The sequence below is a fragment of the Triticum dicoccoides genome, chromosome 3B, assembly GCF_002162155.2.
Source record: "Triticum dicoccoides isolate Atlit2015 ecotype Zavitan chromosome 3B, WEW_v2.0, whole genome shotgun sequence".
Classification (NCBI taxonomy): domain Eukaryota; kingdom Viridiplantae; phylum Streptophyta; class Magnoliopsida; order Poales; family Poaceae; genus Triticum; species Triticum dicoccoides.
In genome coordinates this window covers 280,889,570-280,914,641 of record NC_041385.1, presented here as the reverse complement: position 1 = coordinate 280,914,641, position 25,072 = coordinate 280,889,570, and positions in this window count along the sequence as shown.

Here is a 25,072-nt window from a genome sequence, read left to right as displayed (position 1 = left end):
AAAAACTACTGGGCTGGTATGTGGTAAACATAAAAGAAAAGGCTGTCTAGACAGGCCAGAGTGTCCCGCACAGCCCAGTTGACACCCTACTTCTGTCTCAAAAACAAATTAGATAAATGCTACTCCAATTATGGCGATTCATAAAAATGCCACTGCAATTTGCAAACTTTCAAAAATGCCACTGCAATTTTTGCAAACTTTGAAAAACGCCACTGCAATTTGCAAACTTTGAAAAACACCACTCCAGACTTCGAAAAATGCCACCTGAAATGGCATTTTTCAAAGTTTGGAAATTGCAGTGGCATTTCTCGAAACACCATATTTGGATTGTCATTTATCAAATTAACCCAAAACAAAAATAATTGGGCAAGCTGCTGGGTCCCTGGTGTCAGCCGCTCGTTGTGCAATTCTCTCGTTTATTGACTATGTTGACAATGGTATGGGACCCAGATGTCAGAAATCCATTAGGAGGAGCCATTTTTTTATTGGCTTAAAATAAGGAGGCACTTGCTTGCGTACTGCCATGACCTTGGCGGGTCCCTGCTGTCATCCTCTCCACGCACAATCATCTCCTGATTGTGTATGCATCAACTTGGTAGGCCCACAAGTCAGCCTCTAAACCCATGGAGGACAAATACAACCCATTTAAAAAAATAACAGCCCATTCCATACGTTCAAACGGAAAGTTCAACATTTAGAGCAAAGTAACAGGTCTGATCCACATATAGAGTACTGAACTTCCATGTTGACAACCATCATAGCCAAGTTAACTATCTACTCCCACTAATACTCTAGTAGCGTACAAGTACTAACTTACTCTTAGCTAACTAGACGATGCCGACCGCCATCTGCGGTACACGCTAAACGCTGGCACCAGTGTCCTCCGCCTCGCCTTGGAGTTGCCAGAGGTGCGATAGGGCACGTTGCTCGCGCACGTTGGCCCTTTCCATGCCGACGTGGTCCACCGAAGTTTCGGCTTCTAAGCGGGAAACCCACTTGACAAGCTGGTAGTAAAAATCAGCGTCGCGAACGCGTGCGTGCCCGACAGTCTCTAGGGCTATTTGCCGGGCGCCGGCCTCCATGTAGTCGGCCCAGTTGCGGGTGCTCTTCTCGGGACTCAGAGCATCGGTGCACTGCTGCTCCATGCCCCACTGGCGGCGCAAATTGGTGATATGCTGCTCCTCCGGCAGGAGGTCACACTACAACAAGTCCTCGATCTCCGCATTGCCATCTAAAGATAGATAAAATGCCTCCTCCCTCTGTCTGCCTTCCGGTGAAAAACCGAACACTAGTTCCGGCGGTGACCGCCTCCGGCCTCGCCTACCGCGGACGGGCGGGGGCATGGCGGACGTGGCGAGGGCGAGGATAAGTGGCGAGCGATGTCGGGCCGGTGGGAGCTTATGAGGATATGGCGAGTTGGGTCACGGTGCCACCGGAGAAGGCCGGGAAACAGTACTTATAGACGGAAGGTAGCGCGACGGTCATCGATATTCAATGCATAAGCAGGCATGGCTTAGCGCGCCAGCTTGCCATGGAAAACTAGAGAAACTGAAATTATGACTGTGATGTCCCGTGCCGTCTGGGTCACACGCCGGCATGACGGTCAAACGAGTGCACTCGAATCATCTCCCTCCTTGTCAATAATGATTCCACGGACTTAAAAAGCCTGCAACGCGCATCTTTTTTCGCATCAGTTAGCTGCCTTAATTATGTCCGGCTGCATGCAGGCACTCAGAATCACTCGCAGCCAGTACGCGGAGCATCATGGAATGAGTCGCAGCTGAGGGCACGCATGCAGGTACTTAAATCGCTGGAATTAATTAGGCTTAAAATTCTACATGCCGTTAATTATTGACATGCCTTGGTCTTGCTGCTTTGCTCACGGGACTAATAAACCCGGATGGAGGGAGTACCTTGGTTGGTGAGAGGTTTGAATTAAGCCCTGCAAACAAGAAAGGAGGTACTAGTACGTGCGTGATCTGCTATTTATTCGTGTAGGATCGCATAGGTCGTTTCTTGAATTGAGCCCTGCAAACTGGAAAGGAGGTAGTACGTGCGTGATCTGCTATTTATCCTTGTAGGATCGAGTAGGTAGGATAGTGTAGCTTGTCAGTTTCTTCAGAGGTAGGCATTTTTATTCAAAAAACTGCCACTTCGGATCTTGCGTCGCAAATAAAACTGCCAGGAGCGCATTAGTAGGCTAGCTAGTGATTGATCAGTAACTTGTAAACACTGAGCGAACAGAAATAAGTAACTGTTAATGCATATCAACGATTCACAGATCATATACAAATATGTAGCTCAAAATGCAAAGATCAGCCACTTCGGATCTTGCGTCGCAACTAAACCCAACTAGTATGATTCCCATACATAAGATCAACAAGTTAATGCATCTCAATGATTCACAGATCATATACAAATATGTAGCTCCAAAAGCAAAGATCTAGAAAAAACATATGTTCTTCCTACTAACATGGATGCTTCTCTTGGCCAACATTCAGTACAGACTGAAAGACAAATTTGTTTAAGAAGTCTACAATTCCTCTTGCAAACGTAAGTGGTTTCACCAACAGCTGGAACCATGAGAATGAACCACACATGATGGAGGAACATCCGCTGCAATATGATTTGGTCTTCTCTCGATCACACGGGGAGACTATTTTCAGAATACAAACTTTAACTTAGGCAAAATGATGCCCATTGTATAATCAGACCAAAGTAATGAAGCACCTAGTGTTGGCCAATAAATAGTACAATACTACTTTTCTGCAGTCCATGAAGTGACTATCCGATCTTTCTGTGTCTATTTTCAAATGGCACTGCATGCAGTGACTATACTATTCTCTTGTGCAGTTCAACCAAAATTGCGGTCACTTTGTTTGTTTGCCAAATAGCAACGGGCAGACATCTCTGTCTGCACAAATAACAAGTAGCTAGTAAACATATACCACACCTTGTATTTTCGGTTTAAACATGTCTCTTCCGCTTAGCATCTGTCATGTTCTGCACTGGACAATTTGATACAGTTATGTTTTGCCCTGGACAATTTCATACTGAATTGATTTGCTGGTTCAGATCAGAAATATAGCGCCTATTCTTCATGAGACCAAGGATATCCATGTTCGCAGTGATGGAAGAGGTGAAATCGATACAACCGAAATTGCGCATCAAATCATTGAATCTTGTCCTGCACCTCCAATGTAGGTCCACCTTGCCAATAAATTCACAAGCAAACCACTAGTATTACTATCTAATGATAGTACAAAAAGAGTAGCAAGATAGTAACAAACCATGTACCTTCGTAATGAACAGCTCATAGTGCCACCAATTGGCTATAAAGGTTTGGAAGAAAACATGCTGCTAATGTTGAACCAGTTGGACTTTTTGTGCAGTTCCACTAAAATTGAGCATCGCTGTTTGCATAGATATTGAACGTGTGATTACTGTAAAAATGACACTAGTTGAAGCATAGACTCACAAATATAAGCATTCCAATTTCTTAATGGAAAAGGTAGCAAGACTGTTTCTAACCACCTGTTTGAAGCAATAAATAAGGCAACAGCGGCTGATGTCAGAAAGGCATATATAGTTCTTTTTGAAATAATGATCGACTCCTGACCTTTCCTCTTCTTTTAAGCATATTTTGTGCAGTTCAACTAAAATAAAATGCCATCACCGCCTTGACAATTCAGTGACACTATACAAAAGGAAATGACTTGACATTACATCATGATGTAAGGTATGCAGTCGATAGGAATTAGAGAAAAACATACAGACCTCCTCCGATAACATAATGAACATTAATTTTAACAAAGGTGTGACTAGCTTTACCGGGATAGTGAACTCTACACCCTTTGTTCCTTAATATAAGACGTTTTCATGGTTCAATTTAAAGTACCCAAATGTCTAGTATTTAGAAAAACAGGTAGTAGTTTTCTTGGGCACATATCTGGGAAAGCTTGCCACACTTTATTTATGTCCATACGCTAATGCAACACCACTCGAATACAACAAATATACCCTAATCCAGTGGCTAGTGCAACAGTAGAGTAGTTAGTTTATTACAGGGTACAGTACAATGGTTTTACTGAACAGATTTCAATAAACTCTAGCACTGGAAGATTTCTATAAGAATTAACAATACAAAATGTAAAGGTAACAAGTTTCAGCATTGGTATACTAGCTGTGCATTAGCATTAAACCAAATACAAAAGTCTGAAGGTAACTAGCATTATTAACTAATGATAGTATAAAAAAATTGCAAACCATGTACCTCCAAGGTAAATATCATTTCGAACTCGTGGGGACCTTAAAAATTGCTATCCCAATCTTGATAATCGGTCAAACATAAAAACTTGATCGAACGAATCAAGAGAATAGCCAGAGGAGGAGGTGCCCACTCTTGACGTTTCCTCTTGTCTTCATAATTTTTTGTGCAGTTTAACCAAAATAAAATGACATCAGCGCCTTGGCATTTTGGTGACACTGTACAAAAAAATAACTTATCTCATGAAAGTGAGGTATGTAATCTATAAGCATTAACAATGCAAAAATCTGAAGGTAGTAACAAGTTTCATCGTTGGCATACTGGCTGTGAAACAGCATTAGAATGCCTTAGCTGAAAAATCTTTAATACATCCACAATCAACAGCTAACCCTGAAATAATCCAGTGACATTAAATGGCATTGCTTAAATTTATCGGTGGCGTTAGATTGAGTGCGGCATTAGTTAAATGTGGCATCACTGTAGCAGTAGCATTGCTTGACTTGACAGCTAGCGTTATACTAACAACAAAAAAGTGGCAATAAGAGCATGGGAGGCCCATTCGGACAGTGGGTGCACCATTACGATGTACCTCCATGGACGCAGAGTGGTGAGGGAGGAATGGTTGCCCAATGCAACAAATATCCAGGCAGCATATGTGGATTATGTCCCATTTTTGTTCTCTTTAGCCACCTTTTTCCTATGTGAGGACAACAAACCGATCGACCTGGTCATTCTCTATTGCGTTGTCATGCCTTATACCATTGTTCAACCAAGAGACACGAGACGCGTTCCTTAGCTACTGATTTTCCCCTTTTCAACCTAGATGCAGGTTTGATGCCTACTCTCTTGGACAGTACAGTCTCCCTTCCTTTCCTTATTCAACCCAGACATGGATTAGTCTGCATGAAGTAGGGTTTCCTTTAATAGTGCAAATTAAGGTTTTCGTCCGCGTGGCCAGCAGACCATATGATAGCAAATTGGGAAGATGGTGGAGTGGAAGAAGATCCACATGCAGTGACGTGGCAGATGGGCAATAGAACAAGGGTATGGTTCGAAAAGAGGTAGCATACCTGAGGGTCGGCGGGAAGTGGCTTCGCTCGTGTTCGTCATCCTCCGCACACACTACGGTAGCGAGCTTGGGGACGGAGGCCATCCCGCGTGGGCGCTAGGTCTGAGAGGACGACCTTGTCGTCAGTGTGTGACGTCGCTCGCTGATGACGAGTGCGTTAATGCTGCACGTCCTTTTCTTCCACGGCGGATCTGTGACCACCGGTGAGGAGGGAGAGAGAGGCCATCTTTTTTAGATCTGGAGAGAGGGTGATAGTGTGAGAAGCAAGTGGGCAGCCCTTAGCAAGAAAGGCTGAAGCTCCAACCTATATATCTTTTTTATACTACTAGTACTAGAGGTGGAGTAGTGGTAGAGTAGTTTATATTTTCTCTGCATACAGTACCAGTTTCGTGCTTCAAAACTGAACGGCACGCCATTAAAAAAATAAAGGTTGATAACTAATGTGGCACCTCGGGCCAACGCGGCCAGATCGCATTTTGCACGAGAAATTACACACCATGTTTCGCTAACATGTGGTCCCGTTCCAACATATCAATGAGACGACGGTGAGTCCTTTTCTACTAGTATTTACAAACGGACGTGTAGGCCAGGGCGCCTCTTCGTGTACCGTGGCAAACTGGCAACCGTCCATCGACTCTTTGCCTTTCCCTCTCAATTTGGAACTGCTGTCGTACACTCTTCCTCCCTCCTCCATTTGCCTTCACCCTTCCTTCTGCCATTGTTTGATCGTCTTCTCCATGGAGGGAACATGCCGGAAACGACCCTGTTATTCTTGCCTTGATCTGAAAGATGACGTGGTGGAGGAACTCATTGATCGGTGCGACATCATCACCTTGGCTAGCATGGCAGGTTTGTTCAAGACCATTCTTGACTCAACTAATAACATCATTACAAGGAACCCAAGGGTCAAGGAGCGGTTTGATCTCCCCTATCTTCTTCATCGTGACCCTGATGACTGGAGCGGGGACGACGGAGGCCTCGCCTTGTACAAGTTGATGCCGCTTGATAATGACACGTGTGATGTTAAGATGCTATCGCTTGAGTGTAAGGCTTGGGAAGGCACAAATGGAGATTAGGTTCTTTATATTGGGTCCAACTGCAAGTGGGAACTTGTGAATGTGTACACTCGTCACCGGGTTCCACTTCCAAAAATCTCTGCAGACTGCCCAGAGGTTGAGCACACCGGTATTCTACGCACGTTCAAATACGATCATGGTGACAGTCTTCTACGGAAGATAGCAATTTGTCGAGTTCCCAACCGCTCTTGGAATTACAAGAACTATGTAGTTGTTGCTATCTTCACCAAGCTTGTTGCCGTCGTTCGTGGTTCGACTGGATGGATATTGCTCAAAATCAGTTTTTGTACACAGATGAGTACTGTGATGCAATTCAATACGAGGGTCTTGTGTTTTCTTCCACCACTCATGGCGCTGTTTTGCATGGGATCCTCGTAGTTTTGGTACATTTGTCTTCCACGGTAATTATAATTGTTTCATCCACATGCATGCGGGTTAGCAAGTTTCCCTTTACTAATCAACCTTCTTCTTGTGTTCCCAAGGTCCTGTGAACATTCCACCACCTATACTTGAAAAAAAATATAACCAAGGGGGAGATGACGATGGTGATGATCACGAGCATGAGGACTAGCAGCGCCCATATACTCAGTGGCGCCTAGCAACTAATTCCGATGGATCACCTCTTCTTGTCTGTATACAGCCCACTTCTGATGTTACTACTAAGGAAGCAGTTGTTGTCTCCCATGGTCGCACTCTATGGACCTATTCCAACACCTGTTGCATGGTATTCGGGATGGATACTAGTGTGCTAGCTCCAACACCTTCTCCCTGGTAGAGAATTGATAGTCTTGGAGAAAACTCGCTCTTCCTTAGACAAAACTGTCTAATGATGGTGAAAGGCGATCCAACTGCTGTTGACACAACATTACTACCATTTATGAGAAGCAATTGTATCTATACCTCGGACATTTCGGTGGTTCCCTATCCTGGTACTGATATAGTAGGCCACTTTAGCCTGGATGATCAGTCCTGCGTTGGTCTCGAGATCGACAATGGATGGCCCTTCCCAGAGAATCAGTTGTGGTTCAAAGCAAGTGTTTCCAACACCGAGGATTGGTTGAGTTGAAGTTCATTTCATTGCTTGTTATTTGTTGTGTGATGAAAACTTTAGTATTTATAATGTATCCTCGTTGTCGATGTGGGTTGATGACCTATTGTATGTAATAAAATGATATGCTTGTGATAAACTTACTAAATTTATGAATGGCTTTTGAGTCGCTTCTCTGAGTGAGTGGTGCGATGAGGCAAAAAAATATTTTCCGAATACATAACTGTACGTGCAATGAAATAGGTTATCAGATGAGTCCAATCAACAATAGTAGTACACTATTTGTACTAGCTTTACATGCTTTGTGCGTCAGGCGGGTGTTTTTACTGTAGCCATATGTTAATGTGTTCGCTGTACATAACCAACACCTCAAATCCTCAATTCTACTAGTACTATATAAGTAGTAGGAGTAGTAGGGTGGCATGGGCCAGAACAAGCATTCACGTCCAGGAGTACGGCACACGCCACCAGCATGACATCCATATGACACCATATTTCTTGGAGTCCATGCTAGAGCAATCTCTTCAACCTCGTCGTTTCTCTAACTCAGCCATTGCGCGGCGAGCGAGGTGGGGGTTTGCTGATAGTTGGTTTCCTCAATAGTGGTCCCACTTGTAAGGCCAACTCCAACGCATGACCCCAAACGGACCTCCATTTTGCACGAACTCCAACGATAATTTTGACTAGAAAAGCAAGATCAAAGAAAACAAGAACCACAAGAATACATTTTAGAAGATATCCAACTTCCATAACTGCTCCTGTAAGTTGGATTAGTGCCTTCTCGATGCATTCATTTTTGATCTACGGAGGCTCGATCTTGCATCCTTCTTTCTTGTTCGAGTGTAAAGAAGTAGTCGTTGCTTCCTCGCATCTAGTCTCATGTCTAGCCTCTATTCTAGTATCAACAAGTGCACTAGTCTCATCTCTAGCCTCTATGCTAGCTAAAAGTGCTAGAACATCTACTAAATTGTGCCCTATCAATATATCGATGTACTCTTCTTCCCAATACCAAAACTTGCATCCATTCTACACAATAAAATTTTTAAGTTAGCACAACTAGTCTAATCCGAGAGCACAACCGAAGATTTGGTCGGGTTATTCCTCCTTTTGCTGACACGTGGGGCATCCAGCATCCAGGTCGTGTCATGCAAGAAAATAGAGTGGTAGTTGAAGCCACTGATGTGCATCTTGGGTTAAAGTGTAAATAGAATCTTACTACTCTTGAGTAATTCCAAAAGCGGCCACCGAAGATATTTATTGGATTTGTTTTTCATCACCAGCACGTCGAGGTGAAAGATGTGCAGGTTCAATGGGTCCTCTTGCGTTTTCACTGACATGTGGGACCGCATATGAGCAAACCGACGATGGGCTCCGTGCATCCGCTGGCTGGCTGAGAAGAGAGATAGAGGAGGGCTGAGCATGGACTCCAGGAAATTTAATCTATGTAACCAGCACCTCGATATAGGCTCGATATAGTGGGGTGGCATGGGCCATAACTAGCATTCACGTCTAGCAGTACGGCACACGCCACCCACACGAGTCCCATCCGACACCAATTTTCTTGGAGTCCGTGCTACCGCCATCTCTTCTCCCTCTTGTTTTCTCAGCCATCGCATGGTGGGCGGGGTGGGGGTTTGCCGATAGTCGGCTTGCTCAACTGCAGTCCCACTTGTAAGTGCAAAGACACCGCACGCATTCCCCCTTGAGCGGCCTGCCGGACCAACCGTGTGGGGGTGCGACGCGAACACGGCAGGCTTTTCCTTTTGATCTTATAACTTGTAAAATTTGGTTCTGCTCCATGGCGCGACCGATAGATAGAAAATAAAGATTTTCCCTAGAGTAATGAGAAGTTTGGTTCTGGCGCCGTTCATGCATGGAGTACGTACGAAAATTATGAAGTTGATGCGAAAGGTAAAATAATTACTAGTACTACCATATACTACTACATGGATTTGATGGAAAGATAAAAATACATACAGATCCATCAACGACATCCTCACGCCCTAGTGCGCTGGGTCACCAACCGACGTGTGAGGAGCAGCGGCGTTGGCGGCGAGCTCAACGTGCTTCTGAATAATGCCGTCCAAGGTTGCCCTGCGGTCCAAGAAGGCCAGTGTCCTATCATCCTCCTCTTGCATGTAGTAGTCCTTGTGGATGATTTGCGCGTAGACGTGGGTGATTATGTCGATGGTGTCTTGCTGCACCAGGCGCTACGTGGCGAGCGCGACCTCGAGGTGGACATTCTCTGGTGCGACGACGGGCAGTCGCAGGGCCACCAGTGCGTCGAGAGGATGTCACCATAGTGGCCGTTGAGGGTGGCGGGCATTGCAGAGCATGGGCGCGTCGGCTGGAGGCGTACGTCAAAGTCGTCTGCGAGCTTCTTGACGACGGTGAACTTGTCGAGGAAACCGACGAGGACCTCGTCGATCAAGGAGACGAAGTTGTCGTCCAAGCGGCCCCTCACCCTGGAGGCCTCAAGCAACACCTGGAGACGTTCCTCGGTGCCGGGCCGTAGGCCGGTGTCGTGGACCATCTGGCAGAGCTGGCTAATGCTCGTGCTCATCGCCTCCATGGGTGTAGCTTAGCTTCTAGTCAACTGATCTTACGATTCGAGTGATCACTCTTGCCCTTGGTTAGTGTGCATAGGTGCGTAGGATTTCGTACTACTCCTTGGCCCTCTACTGCACCTGCCTTTGGTTGTATGATAGGTAGGCCAGCCACTCATTGGGCCCATGTGTCATTCACCCAAAGGCAGTTGTAGTAAGTCAATGAAGTTGCGTCCCCCTCCGTGCCGGTGCAGTATAGTCATCTCACCGGACCTCTAGTTGGGGCTAAATGGGAGAAGTTTGATGTTTACTGGTTTATTGGTCCCCTTTGCATTTTGCGCCAAGTTTTGACCTTTGGTTAACTAATAAAATGTTAATGCATGTAAACAAAATGTTGTGTAAGTCACCTTACGAAAACCAAATAATCCCAAAACACTTAGGCATGGTACATTAACTCCCACCTCATTTCTTATTTCATGACATATCAACCAACAAGAGATGTGGGCCGTGCATGCTTTCAATGACTTCAAACTACTAAACATGACATGCAGTGTTTAGTTCATTGCATGTAATCCTATTAATTAGCAAAAAGACATTAAGTTCTCTCACCGATAGGAATAAAACAATACACCATGTATTTATTTACAGAGGGAGTAGTACATTTTTTGTGACATGCATTACTAGATATTGCTAGTCAAATAATAAAATCCAGATGGACGTGGTAGTACTCATAAATCCATATGGTGGTGCTACTAGTACTAGTAGTAGTACTACCAATGTAGTAGGAGTACTAGCATTGTACTACCCGTTGGTCAAATTATTACGTGCTGCTCCCCACAGTGAAGTGACAAGACCCTGCGCCAGAGATGACACCTGAGTATAGGCGCCGTGTTCGGCATACCATAGTCAGCCTCAATGTCTACAATCACTATCATCATGGCTGTAGAGCTAGCTTGCTTACAACTAGCCTTGTTCGACATAATTTCCCATGCGTAGATGCCCGTGCATTGCACGGAACACCAAGATTGGGGGTGGAAAATGCTGGCAGCGTCCATCGCGCCATATTTTTCCATGGCCTTCTAGATGTGGTGGGGAGGAGATTAGGCTGATTGTGAGAGAAAAGGAGTTGTTTGTAAAAAGGGAACAAGTGCGGGCATCTTTTTGCAAAAATGGAGAAGTTTGGTTTGTATGCATCAGATCTAGATCCGACGGTTATTTGTGAAAGATGTGAGGCACAACATCATCACCAACTCAGGACCTGTTTGATTTGCAGGATTTTGAAAATGCGGGAATAGGACACGGCAATATTACAAGTTTCAAACTGATATTACAAATGTTAGGAGTAGTGTTGCACCTACGAAGAGGGAATTACTAGGAAGTTTACGTAAGAACTTTCGTTACTTTGGGTGGATGCAACATTATCGTACAAACTAAAATCCACCGCCCTGACAAGTCACTAATGGGCAAATAAGTTTTCGAGTCTCTGGCCACTTGATGTTTCAAAAACAAATTCAGCTTCAGCGGAGACTTTGTCATTTAGGCTTAGACGCTTGCGGTGATCAGCACGCCATTCATTGTTGCGCCAAAGAACGCCAAACCTCATTACCTTGAGCACACTTGCCTCCATAACAAAGAACCTGGCCAATTTAATCTCAGATGTGCTGCCTTGATAGTCGATCAAATCAATTTCTGTAAGATGGAGATCAAGGCATTCGATGAGATTGTTATAGTGCAGCACATTTTTCACCTTCGGGTCTTTTTTATCTGCAAAAGAAGAGAACATATTAGAGCAGCTGGTTGTATAAGATTGCCGTGTCATCAAGACATAGCAATATCATTCGCTCATATGATAGGGTTGGCTGGCTAGTGATATTTTTTCACTCTCTCTCCCTTGCTTTCTGTTTCCTCTCATTTAACTTGGAGCACGTGAAGAGCTTGGGCATTTGTTGCCTTCCACTATGTGGCCGATGCCATATTTCGCAAAAGTATGCCACATAATATGCATCAATGTCAAATCAAAAGATTTTGGCACCGCTCTCGCGATGTGAGAGAGTTGGCACCGCTATGCACACAGACCCACATGTATAAACAAATCAATCAAACCAACTACACCAGCCTCTCACTCTCCCAAACAAGTGTTTTTTATTGCCTCAGTCCTCTCTCTCCCAAATGTATCACAAGTGAATTTGGCACGTGTTTTGGCCTACATAGCCCACTTTTGTACTCCCTCCGTCCCAAAATTCTTTTCTTAAATTTGTCTAAATACGGATGTATCTAGTTACATTTTAGTGTTAGATACATCTGTATCTAAAGAAATGTAAGAAAAGAATTTTGGGACGGAGGGAATACTACCTCGTATTTAGTATAAAATTTTGACCATAGATTTACCTAAGAAAATGCCAATGCATGTCACTAAAAATTACACCAGTTTAAATTATGTTCAAATACGAATCCAACGATATAGTTCTTAGTGACATGCATTAATATTTTGTTAGTTAAATCTATGGTCAAATTTTGATACTACAAAATAGGAAGAGTAAACCAGGACGGAAGTAGTACTTGCTCTTAGGGTAACCATAGAGTTACTGGAGTAGTCTAAGTTACTTTCCACTATGACTAGCCTAGGCTACTATAGTGGTACAGCATAAAAATGATGTAGGTGATCACGCGAGAAAAAATATTAAAAACATTTCCTTCGGTGCAGTGCGTAGATGCAGTTTTGAACACTACACTTGTCATCGTATTTTGGGAACATTACGAAAAAATTGAGCTATGTTGTGATTACCATTTACTAATAGGAAAGAAGTTTCACCTGATGAGTAGCTTCTCCGTGCATGGAAAGCATGTAAGGAATCCAACAACTTGATCCAGATTGGGGCCGATAGATTTTAGTGCCAAGATCTTCACTGTGCGCATGGACCGGATCAAGCTTGTGGGAATCATTTTCTGCAAGACGGCCGTAAATACATCAAGAAGAAATTTAAAAATGTGAAATTCAAGAAGACGGGTAAGAAGATGAGTGTTGTACCTAAACGATTACGGATCCAATAAAGAGTTCAGAGAATTTGGAAGACGAGTACACCAATGCTGTCAATTTCGGCGCGTCAATGACCCTAATTTTTGTTGGACCTTCTAGATCCGATACAAGCAATCTCTCAAGGAAAGGCGCATTCTCAATGACCATAACATGGAACAGCTGGAGTGATCTCTTCCTGATTGATGTATTGTTGCGGGGCCAGCAAGACACATATATAAATCCATCAGAGATTCGTCGAGGCGATGTGGAGGCTAATGAACCCGTGCATCTGCTCAAGACGAAGTTACTCGAGTGCAGTACAGCTACGGAGCAGGTGCTCCATAGTCTTCTTAGAGATGACAATGTCGAAGAGGTCGGGCCGCTTGAGTTGAGGGAGAAGAAGGGCGGGCGCGGCATTAATCTGGGGAAGATAGTAGGAGTTGAAGCTGGCGCGGTGCAGCGTTGGCGTGAGGCGGAGCGCGGATGGCGGCGGAGAGCGGGAGATAAGAACCACTCGTCGAACTTGGGTTGGACCTTGTAGTTGATACTGAACATGCAGATGTCAAGGCGTCTGGATGGCCCAGGGTGCGATGAAAGGATCTTGGAGACTACGGCCATGCATTTGCAATCCCCGTCGCAGAGGAAGCTGTCGACGGTGAGGTTGAGGGGGACGCGGCGCCAGAGGGGGCGCCACCGCCGGGAGATCAGGGTGGTCCGCATGGCAGATTTGGTGGGGAGGAGGCCGATGATGACGAGCAACATGTCGTCAGGGAGGCTGCTGATGAAGTCCAGGCTCGCCGGATGCGGTTTTGGGTCGAGCCGCCTCCGCTTGTTGGCTGCCTCGCCGTCCATCTCAACCGGTGGCGACGCCGGTGTACATGTGTGCTGGTGTGTGTTGTGTGCTGGGTGTGCGCGAGTGCGTCCTTCTGTGCATGCCACTACGTAGTGGTGAATTGTGCACGAGTGCGTCCTTCACACGCAAGAAGTGTGTCCTCAATGCGCCCTCAATTTACTAGCGTGCGGGGTGCTACCCCGAGTGGTTTCAACTTTGTTTACTTCACCGCGTGTCAGATGGGCTTCTAGTTTACTTATTTTCACCCACTGCCACATGGGCCAGCACACAAAGATATAAAACACGAGCTAACAAGGTGTAGGACCTTGAGAAGAGGTGTCTAGAGGGGGGTGATTAGACACTAAGTACCAAAGATGCAGTTTTTAAGATCTTTAAGTTTAAGTGGAGTTTAGGCACAAGTTTAACATTCACAATACATAACAAGAAAGCATGCAAAGAGTATATGAGCAGCGGAAAGTAAAGCATGCAACTTGCAAGAATGTAAAGGTAAGGGTTTTGGAGGATTCAAATACAATTGGAGACACGGATGTTTTTGGCATGGTTCCGATAGGTGGTGCTATCGTACATCCACGTTGATGGAGACTTCAACCCACGAAGGGTAACGGTTGCGTGAGTCCACAGAGGGCTCCAGCCACGAAGGGTCCACGAAGAAGCAACCTTGTCTATCCCACCATGACCGTCGCCCACGAAGGACTTGCCTCACTAGCGGTAGATCTTCACGAAGTAGGCGATCTCCTTGCCCTTACAAAATCCTTGGTTCAACTTCACAATCTTGTTGGAGCCTCCCAAGTGACACCTAGCCAAGCTAGGAGACACCACTCTCCAAGAAGTAACAAATGGTGCATTGATGATGAACTCCTTGCTCTTGTGCTTCAAATGATAGTCTCCCCAACACTCAACTCTCTTTCACAGGATTTGGATTTGGTGGAAATAAGATTTGAGTGGAAAGCAAGTTGGGGAAGGCTAGAGATCAAGATTCATATGGTAGGAATGGAATATCTTGGCCTCAACACATGAGTAGGTAGTTCTGTCTCAGAAAATGTATGCTGGAAGTGTAGGCACGGTCTGATGGCTCTCTCCACAAATGAAGAGGAGGTGGAGGGGTATATATAGCCTCCACACAAAATCTAACCGTTACACACAATCTATCAAACTCGGTGGGACTGAATCAACAAACTCGGTCGGACCGATTTAGTAAATCTAGTGACCGTTCGGATTTTCGGTGGGACCGATATGCAACTCGGTAGGACCGATATTGTTAGGGTTAGGGCATAATGTAATCTCGGTGAGACCGATTACACAAACTCGGTGAGACCGATTTTGGTAATAAGCTTTCCAAAGAGTTGGTCAGGCAAACTCGGTTGGACCGATTATACAAACTCGGTAGGACCGATATCGGTAATGAGTCAACCAGGAAGTTTGCATTGTAATCTCGGTAGTACCCATTGCTCAAACTCGGTGAGACCAATTTTGGTAATGGACATACACAGAGAGATTACAATCCCATCTCGGGGAGAACAAGATCCCTATCGGTGAGACCGATTTTCCTAGGGTTTGTGGCACTTGGTAAGACATTTGAAATCGGTGGCGCCGGATAGAAAGAATCGGTATGGCTGAGTTTGACTTTAGGTTTAGGTCATATGTGTGGAAGCGGGAAAGTAGTTTAGGGTTTTGGAGCATATCACTAAGCACTGTGGAGCAAGAAACTCATTAAGCAACACCTCATCCCTTCTTGATAGTATTGGCTTTTCCTATAGACTCAATGTGATCTTGGATCACTAAAATAGAAAATGAAGAGTCTTGAGATTGAAGCTTGAGCCAATCCTTTGTCCTTAGCATCTAGAAGGAGTTCCCACATCCTTTAGTCCATGCCACTCCATTGTTGAACTTATCTGAAACATACTAGATAAAAGTGTTAGTCCAACAAGAGATATGTTGACATTAATTAACAAAACCACCTAGGGAGCACTTGTGCTTTCAATCTCGCCCTTTTTGGTAATTGATGACAACATACATCAAAGCTTTAGATAAAGATATATAGAATAGCAAGTAAAGCTTTGGAAAGACATGTAACAAGCATAGGCTCCCCTTACATCTATGCAATCATGTGAATATGGAATATAGAAGCATGTGAGAGCATAACCATGATAGGGGCAGGCAATGTGTTACATGTATCTTGGCCATATGCATCAGAGCAAAGAATAATAAAGAGAATACCTTCATGCCCATGAGTCCTTCTTGCAAACAGTATGTACATCAGCAAGAATTCCTCATACACATGATTGTGATGCATATACTTACCTTGTAGTCTTGAGTTGGCTTAGGATGGAATGAACCTGCGTAAGCAAGGTTAGACAACACAGGTACATCTACTAGCCAGAGCAAACAGAAGAAACCACAAGAATACCAAGACTAGGATGACATGTAGAGAGTGAGTACTAAGTACCACATTGGATTAGACATGTCCCCAAGAGTAAAGATATGCAATGAATTTAAATGATTTCTTTCCCTTAGATGTCTTGCTCCCCCTGAATCTAGCATGTGATACTGGGAGAAGATAGGGAACAGAAAATCAGAGCTGAAAGATATAAATGAACAGAGCTAATGCAAATAAGCACATATGAACATGTCTTTCCCTTCAAGAAGACATGTGGCATCTCTCCTCTTGAACACCAAGCATCTGGAATCCTTGAGAAATACTTTCCACTTGAGTATTCTCTCCCCTGGAGATCTCTTTCTCCCCCTGAGGAGGTGATACTCTCTCTCTGATGTGATCTCTCTAAGTGATAAGCTTTGATGTGATCTCTCTCTTCCCCTTTGACATCAATTTCCAAGAAGGGTTTGATCCTTGAGTCACAGCACAAAGCATATATATATATATATATATATATATGTGATGCTTGTAGAGGACAAGATTCATTGAGTGGAGCTGGATCAGAAGAAACACAGAATATGTGGCAAAATATGTTTCCTATTGTGAAATCGGTGGCACCGAGTGGTATGCTTTGGTTGTATCGAAAGGATTCGATTGGACCGAAAATAACAAATTGGTGAAACCGAGTTCATCGCAGAGAAAACACTTGTCACCTCAGCTCACTAGACTAGTAAGATCTCACAAGGATTTGCAAGGAATTTAGTGAATGATATGCAATGAATTGGATGCAGAAAATGCAGAGCAAACAGAAAGAAAGCTAGATGAAGTTTCTTTTGAAAGGGAAAACAAATATGCATGAGACAAATGTAAAAACACAGAAAAGAACACAAGAGAACTTCATCTAGAGATGGTCGGCGACAAATTCACCTATGTTAGAGTATATTGACTTAGGAGTCAAGTGAGATCACTTGATCATAGGTCATACTCATGGTTTAAGCTCAAAATGGGGTTGCCATTTTTCATTTAAGCATCTTGATGTATTTACATCTTGTCGAGTTGCTTTAGCTCATGACTTGGAGTAAAGCTTCTCTAAGATGGAATAACATACCTTGGTTGGTGGTGTTGTCCATGTAGTTGAACTTGTGTGGGTTGCTCAAGGTTGATGTAGTTCATCAAGAGTTGGGAGCACCACTTGGAATTTGAGTCCATCTACCTACATGGGTTAGTTCTTGCAAAGAAGAGCACTTGTGTATCCAAAAATGACAATCATGAAGCTCAACATATAATTTGTCAAAGGATATGTTTGAATGGTTCCGTGCTTACTTGTCTTCAACCACCATAGTGTAGAAACTTGGTGATGTAGAGATTGCTCAAGATGTGAGTAGATTACAATCTCATGCAATTTAATTCAACCAAGTACCTACATGGGTTATATAACATTCAAGATGCAAATATATCCAAGACATAAGATTTTCATCATAAGAGAAATATCAAGGATTAGTCATAAGCTCATGTCTTGCAGGTATCCAATGGAGTTTCTACTCCAAGTTTGAAGCATCTATGATGTTCAATTCTCCTCTCAACCTGCAAAACACTTTCTCATCAAGAGGTTTAGTGAATATATCCGCTAGTTGCTTTTTGGTGCGAACATGCTTAAGATTAATGTCACCCTTAGCAACATGATCTCGAATGAAATGATGACGAACTTCAATATGCTTAGTTCGAGAAAGTTGTACGGGATTATGACCAATTTTAATAGCACTTTCATTGTCACAAAGCAATGGAACATGTTTCACATATATCCCATAATCTTTAAGAGTTTGGTTCATCCAAAGTAATTGAGCACAACATGAACCAGCGGCAATGTATTCCGCTTCGGCGATGGATAAGGATACCGAGTTTTGTTTCTTGGAGGACCAAGACACAAGAGATCTACCAAGAAATTGACAAGTACCCGAAGTGGACTTTCTATCAACCTTGTCTCCAGCATAGTCCGAGTCGGAGTAGCCAACAAGATAGAAAGAGGCCCTCTTAGGATACCAAATGCCAAAATTTGGTGTATGGATTAAGTACATCACTATCCTTTTCACGGCCTTAAGATGACATTCTTTAGGAGCAGCTTGATATCGTGCACACATGCACACACTTAGCATGATATCGGGACGTGAAGCACATAGATATAATAATGAACCAATCATAGAGCGATAAACCTTTTGATCAACCGGTTCACCATCTTTGGTCAAGTCAAGATGTCCACTAGTAGGCATGGATGTAGTCATACCTTTGCATTCTTGCATATTGAACTTCTTGAATAAGTCCTTGGTGTACTTCGTTTGAGAAACAAAGGTACATTTCTTAGTTTGCTTGATTTGCAACCCAAGAAAGAATTTGAGTTCACTCATCATAGACATCTCAAACTTCTCCGACATTAGCTTCCCAAACTTTTCACTAAAATGAGGGTTAGTTGAACCAAATATAATATCATCAACATAGATTTGGCACACGAATAGTTCTCCATTAACCCTTTTAGTAAAAAGTGTGGAATCAATTTTCCCAATTTCAAAGCCTTTTTCAATAAGGAACTTGGTCAAGCATTTATACCACGCTCTAGGAGCTTGTTTAAGACCATAAAGATATTTGTGAAGTTTGTAAACATGATTTGGTTTCTTAGGATTGACAAAGCCGGGAGGTTGTTTAACATAAACTTCCTCCTCTATTTCACCATTTAGGAAAGCACTTTTAATGTCCATTTGGTACAAGGTGGTATCATGATGATTAGCATAGGCAAGTAAGATGCGAATGGACTCAAGTCTAGCAACGGGAGCGTAAGTCTCACCATAGTCCATACCTTCGACTTGTGTGTAGCCTTGGGCGATGAGACGTGCTTTGTTGCAAACTACTTGTCCACCTTCATCTTGCTTGTTGCGAAACACCCATTTGGTACCAATGATGTTGTGGTTGTTGTCGGGATTCCCAACCATTGTCCAAACTTGGTTCCTCTCAATGTTGTGTAGCTCTTCATGCATAGCATTTATCCAATCCGGGTCTTCCAATGCTTCTTCGACCTTCATAGGTTCAATGCTAGAGATGAAAGAATAGTTTTCACAAAAGTTAGCTAAACGAGTTTTAGAGCGAGTGATTCTCCCGGTTTGAATATCATTGTAGATTTGCTCGATGGGATGGTCTTTAGCAATTCTTGCTCGAACTCGTGAAAGCTTTTGCTTGGTTCTTGGTTGAACTTCTTCTTCATCTTGTTCTTCTTCTTGGCCTTCTTCATTGTTGACGTTGTCGTTCTCTTGTCGTGTTGGAGAAGGAGGTTGTTGACGTTCATCTTGATGCACTTCCTCGTTTTCTTCATCTTGCTGTGTCCCACTCGTGGATGCTTCCGTATCAACTCTTGGTTCACCTTGTCGTGAAGTAGAAGCTTCCACTTGGACGGACGAGGTACTCTCCTTCACCTCCGTTGGACAAACCTTGCCAATAGACAAGTCTTGGATTGCTTCCAAAGGATCTTTGTCTCCTACATCAATTGGCAATTGCTCTACTTGCAAGCCGTTAGATTCATCAAACTTCACATCTACCGTCTCTTCAACCTTTCGGGTGAAATTGTTGTAGACACGGTAAGTGTGAGAGTTTCAGCCATAACCTAGTAGGAAACCTTCATGGGACTTCGGAGCAAATTTAGAACGACGATGCTTATCAAGAATGTAGCACTTTGAGCCGAATACTCGAAAATATCCAACTTGGGGTTTGTTACCAGTGAGGAGCTTGTATGCCATCTTGCCGAGTAGCTTGTGAAGATACAAGCGATTTGTTGCATGACAAGCTGTCTCAACCGCTTCTTCCCAAAAGTGCTTCGGCGTCTTGTACTCATCAAGCATAATTCTCGCCATTTTGATGAGCGTCCGGTTCTTCCTCTCAACAACTCCATTTTGTTGAGGTGTGTACGTAGCTGAGAACTCATGTGAAATCCCTTCTTCCTCAAGAAAGGTGTCCACATTTGCGTTCTTGAACTCCGTTCCGTTGTCCCTGCGAACCTTCTTGATCTTCACTTCAAATTGATTTTGGGCCTTCCTAGCGAAGTTTTTGAAGATCTTTTGGACCTGCGATTTATCATCGAGAAAGAACACCCACGTAAATCTTGAAAAATCATCAACTATAACTAGACCAAAAGAATTTCCACCGAGACTCTTGTAAGAGTTGGGACCAAAAAGATCCATGTGAAGCAGCTCGAGTGGCCTCCTTGTGGTCATGATGTTCTTCACGGGATGCCTTCCTCCAACCTGTTTACCTACTTGACAAGCACTACAAAGTCTATCCTTATCAAATATGACATCGTTAACACCAAGGATATGATTCCCTTTAATAAGCTTGTCAAGGTTTCTCATGCCAACGTGACCTAGTTGTCTATGCCATAACCAACCTTTTGAGGATTTAACAATGAAGCAAGTTTTAGGTTGAGCCTTTTTAGTGAAATCAACAATGTATAGATCACCTCTACGCACCTCGGTAAAGACCATTTTATGATTATCTCGACGAAACACTTGGCAATCTACTTCAGTAAATAGGACATTGAAACCGAAATCAACAAGTCTAGATACTGAAAGTAAGTTGTATCCAAGAGATTCAACGAGCATGACATTTTGTATGGAGCTATCATGTTATATGGCCACCTTACCGAGGCCAACCACCTTACCCTTTGAGTTGTCACCCCGAAGGTGACATACTTTCGAGGACCATCATTTTCAGCAAGCTCACGAAACTTGTCTTTATCTCCAGTCATGTGATCGGTACATCCACTATCAAGAACCCATTCCTTTCCCCCTGACATAAATCCCTGAAGATTTGCCATAAGACCAAAATGTCTCATTGCATCATCAAGATCGAAGTCACTATCATCATACTCATCATAGTATCCATGTTCAACATCGTCATGTGGTGGATCAAGTCCTAGAGAGGGTGATTCGTTAGAGTGAGTTTGACAATGATCTTGCTTATGAATTTTTTATGGCTTCAGAAATAATATCACTAATGATTCCAACATCTCCTTTGGCACGCATAAGGTTTGTAAGCTCAAATAAACAATCACCAAACATAGGATCACTAGAATTCATCTTACTCAAGGCAATAGACTTATGGAGAATTTCATCAAGATTTTTCAAGGAATAATTTGGAAAGCGTTCCTCAAGAAATTTCCATATAGTGTAGGCACACTTAAGAGTAGGCAAACATCCAATCAAGTTTCTAGGCAATCCTCTAATGATAAGTTCGGCAGTTCTAAGATTCCTAATCATGTCAATTGACTCATCAAGGGTAGGATGCATAGGATCAACATGAGGTGCACAAGGACTAGAAATGTACTTGTTCAAATGATATTGATTGAAAATTACAAGCATCTCATTTTTCCACTCATGAAAATACTCTCCACCAAGTATAGGCACTCTATGTCTAAGACTCCCCAAAGTAGACTCATCCATCTTCCTCCAATGGTGATTAAACCAAGGCAATGGAGACCAAAGCTCTGAAACCACTTGTAGGACCTTGAGAAGAGGTGTCTAGAGGGGGGGTGATTAGACACTAAGTACCAAAGTTGTAGTTTTTAAGATCTTTAAGTTTAAGTGGAGTTTAGGCACAAGTTTAACATTCACAATACATAACAAGCAAGCATGCAAAGAGTATATGAGTAGCGGAAAGTAAAGCATGCAACTTGCAATAATATAAAGGGAAGGGTTTTGGAGGATTCAAACACAATTGGAGACACGGATGTTTTTGGCGTGGTTCCGATAGGTGGTGCTATCGTACATCCACGTTGATGCAGACTTCAACCCACGAAGGGTAACGGTTGCGTGAGTCCACGGAGGGCTCCACCCACAAAGGGTCCACGAAGAAGCAACCTTGTCTATCCCACCATGGCCGTCGCCCACGGAGGACTTGCCTCACTAGCGGTAGATCTTCATGAAGTAGGTGATCTCCTTGCACTAACAAACTTCTTGGTTCAACTCCACAATCTTGTCGGAGGCTCCAAAGTGACACCTAGCCAAGCTAGGAGACACCACTCTCCAATAAGTAACAAATGGTGCATTGATGATGAACTCCTTGCTCTTGTGCTTCAAATGATAGTCTCCCCAACACTCTACTCTCTTTCACAGGATTTGGATTTGGTGGAAAGAAGATTCGAGTGGAAAGCAAGTTGGGGAAGGGTAGAGATCAAGATTCATATGGTAGGAATGGAATATCTTGGCCTCAACACATGAGTAGGTAGTTCTCTCTTAGAAAATGTATGTTGGAAATGTAGGCACGATCTGATGGCTCTCTCCACAAATGAAAAGAGGAGGTGGAGGGGTATATATAGCCTCCACACAAAATCTAACCGTTACACACAATCTACCGTGGGACTGAATCAACAAACTCGGTCGGACAGATTAAGTAAATCTAGTGACTGTTAGGATTTTCAGTGGGACCGATATGCAACTCGGTAGGACCGCTATGGTTAGGGTTAGGGCATAACATAATCTCGGTGAGACCAATTACACAAACTCGGTGAGACCGATTTTGGTAATAAGCTTTCTAGAGAGTTGGTCAGGCAAACTCGTTTGGACCGATTACACAAACTCGGTAGGACCGATTGTGGTAATGAGTCAACCAGGAAGTTTGCATTGTAATCTCGGTAGTACCCATTGCTCAAACTCGGTGAGACCGATTTTGGTAATGGACATACACAGAGAGATTACAATCTCATCTCGGTGAGAACAAGATCCCTATCGGTGAGACCCATTTGCCTAGGGTTTGTGGTAGTGGCTAAGACATTTGAACTCGGTGGCGCCGGATAGAAAGAATCGGTATGGCCGAGTTTGACTTTAGGTTTAGATCATATGTGTGGAAGTGGGAAAGTAGTTGAGGGTTTTGGAGCATATCACTAAGCATTGTGGAGCAAGAAACTCATTAAGCAACACCTCATCCCTTCTTGATAGTATTGGCTTTTCCTATAGACTCAATGCGATCTTGGATCGCTAAAATAGAAAATGAAGAGTCTTGAGCTTGAAGATTGAGCCAATCCTTTGTCCTTACCATCTAGAAGGAGTTCCCACATCCTTTAGTCCACGCCACTCCATTGTTGAACTTATCTGAAACATACTAGATAAAAGTGTTAGTCCAACAAGAGATATGTTGACATTAATTACCAAAACCACCTAGGGAGCACTTGTGCTTTCACAAGGCAGCATGTGGACTGGTTGACCGGTCAACTAAACAATACACGGAGCTATAAGCTGACACAATGAGCGTATAATCCGTCGGTATAGAGAGTTCGAGTGAGAGGGGAGGCCCGTAAGAGATAGCAGAGAGAGAGAGAAAGAGCTACTCCCTCCGTTCGATAATGTAGTTCCAACATTTTTTAAAGTCAAATTTTTGAAACTTTGACCAAGTTTATAAAGAAATTACTTATATCTACAATACCAAAGATAAATGATAGTATGAAGTAAGTACATGTTGTGATGAATCTAATGATCGTTCCAGATGTAAATCTTTTTCTCAACATATACCCGGTCAAACTTTTTTGAGGTTTGACTTTTCAAAACATCCATATGCTTATGGATGTGACAGAGTCCCTAACTAGAGAGAGAGAGAGAAATAGAAAGAGTGAGTGAAAAAAGTGTGTGTGCGTGTGTGAAAGAGACATGGACAACACACGATAAAAGTAGAGGAAAAGCGTGTGTGTCTTGTGCAAACATATCACACATGCATCTTCGACAATGGAGGCAATGTGAGGAGATAGTGTGTGGTTGTTTGGAACCGAGAGAGCAAGACCCCTAGCACGTGGCCAAGAAGGGTCTGACAAACAAGGGAGAGAGGTCGAGAGAGACGTACGGAGAAAATGCAGACATGGGGAGGAGAGAGTGTATGTTTGTCATAGAGAGATCCCCTGGAGATCGTGATGGGACTACATGGGTGGGAGATCAAGTGACAAGGTGTGTGCGCGATAGAAGATGCCCCAAAAGATATCGAGATAGACGTTTGGATGGAAGGAGACAATATGTGTGTTCCTGATGGCTAGCGAGAGATAATCATACTTAGGAGGGGGGGAGTGCTTGCGCCTATGATGGAGTGAGGGATTATGGTACTTAGGGGGGTGCATGTCACATGGAGAGAGAATAAGGGCGGAGAATGTTGGATGTGTCTATATGTATAGCGCGAGCGAGACATGTGTACGTGTGAACCAGGGAGATATAAGGTTAGTTTGGTTTGCGTCCTGAGCATCTTTTGCCAGGCCTGGGGTTGTGCCTGGATTTCATGCACGCTTGTTTGGTTGCTACCCTGTGAAAAAGAAAGCCCGTCTGGCCTGGATTCCCTTGCACTTTAATTAGCCTGGCTGGACTCTAGACACTGCAAGTAGCCTGGCCCAGGCGACCAATTTCGAATGCCTGGCTGTGCCTGGTAGTGCGGCCACGAGGCTAACAGCAGCCTGGATGGATATTTGCATTAAATAATTGCTGCATGGACTGAATGATGGGACGTTGATGCTTTGCCTAGCCCAGGCATGAACCAAAAGCTTCAGCACCACACAAGCCTGGCCAGGCAGAAATATTTAACATCTCATGTCCACACCAGGCAGTACTGGCCATCAAGGCATGAGGGTCAGGTCACGAACCAAACTGACCAATAAAGTTTGAGAGAGATTGAGGAGCCCCGATAAGGCTGAGTGGTGCGTCAGATAGCTGAGAGGGGGAAAGAGATATTCCATCCGCTCGATAATGCAGTGCATGTAAATTTTTTAGAAGTCAAACTTTGGAAACTTTGATCAGGTTTACTCAAATGTTATTTATA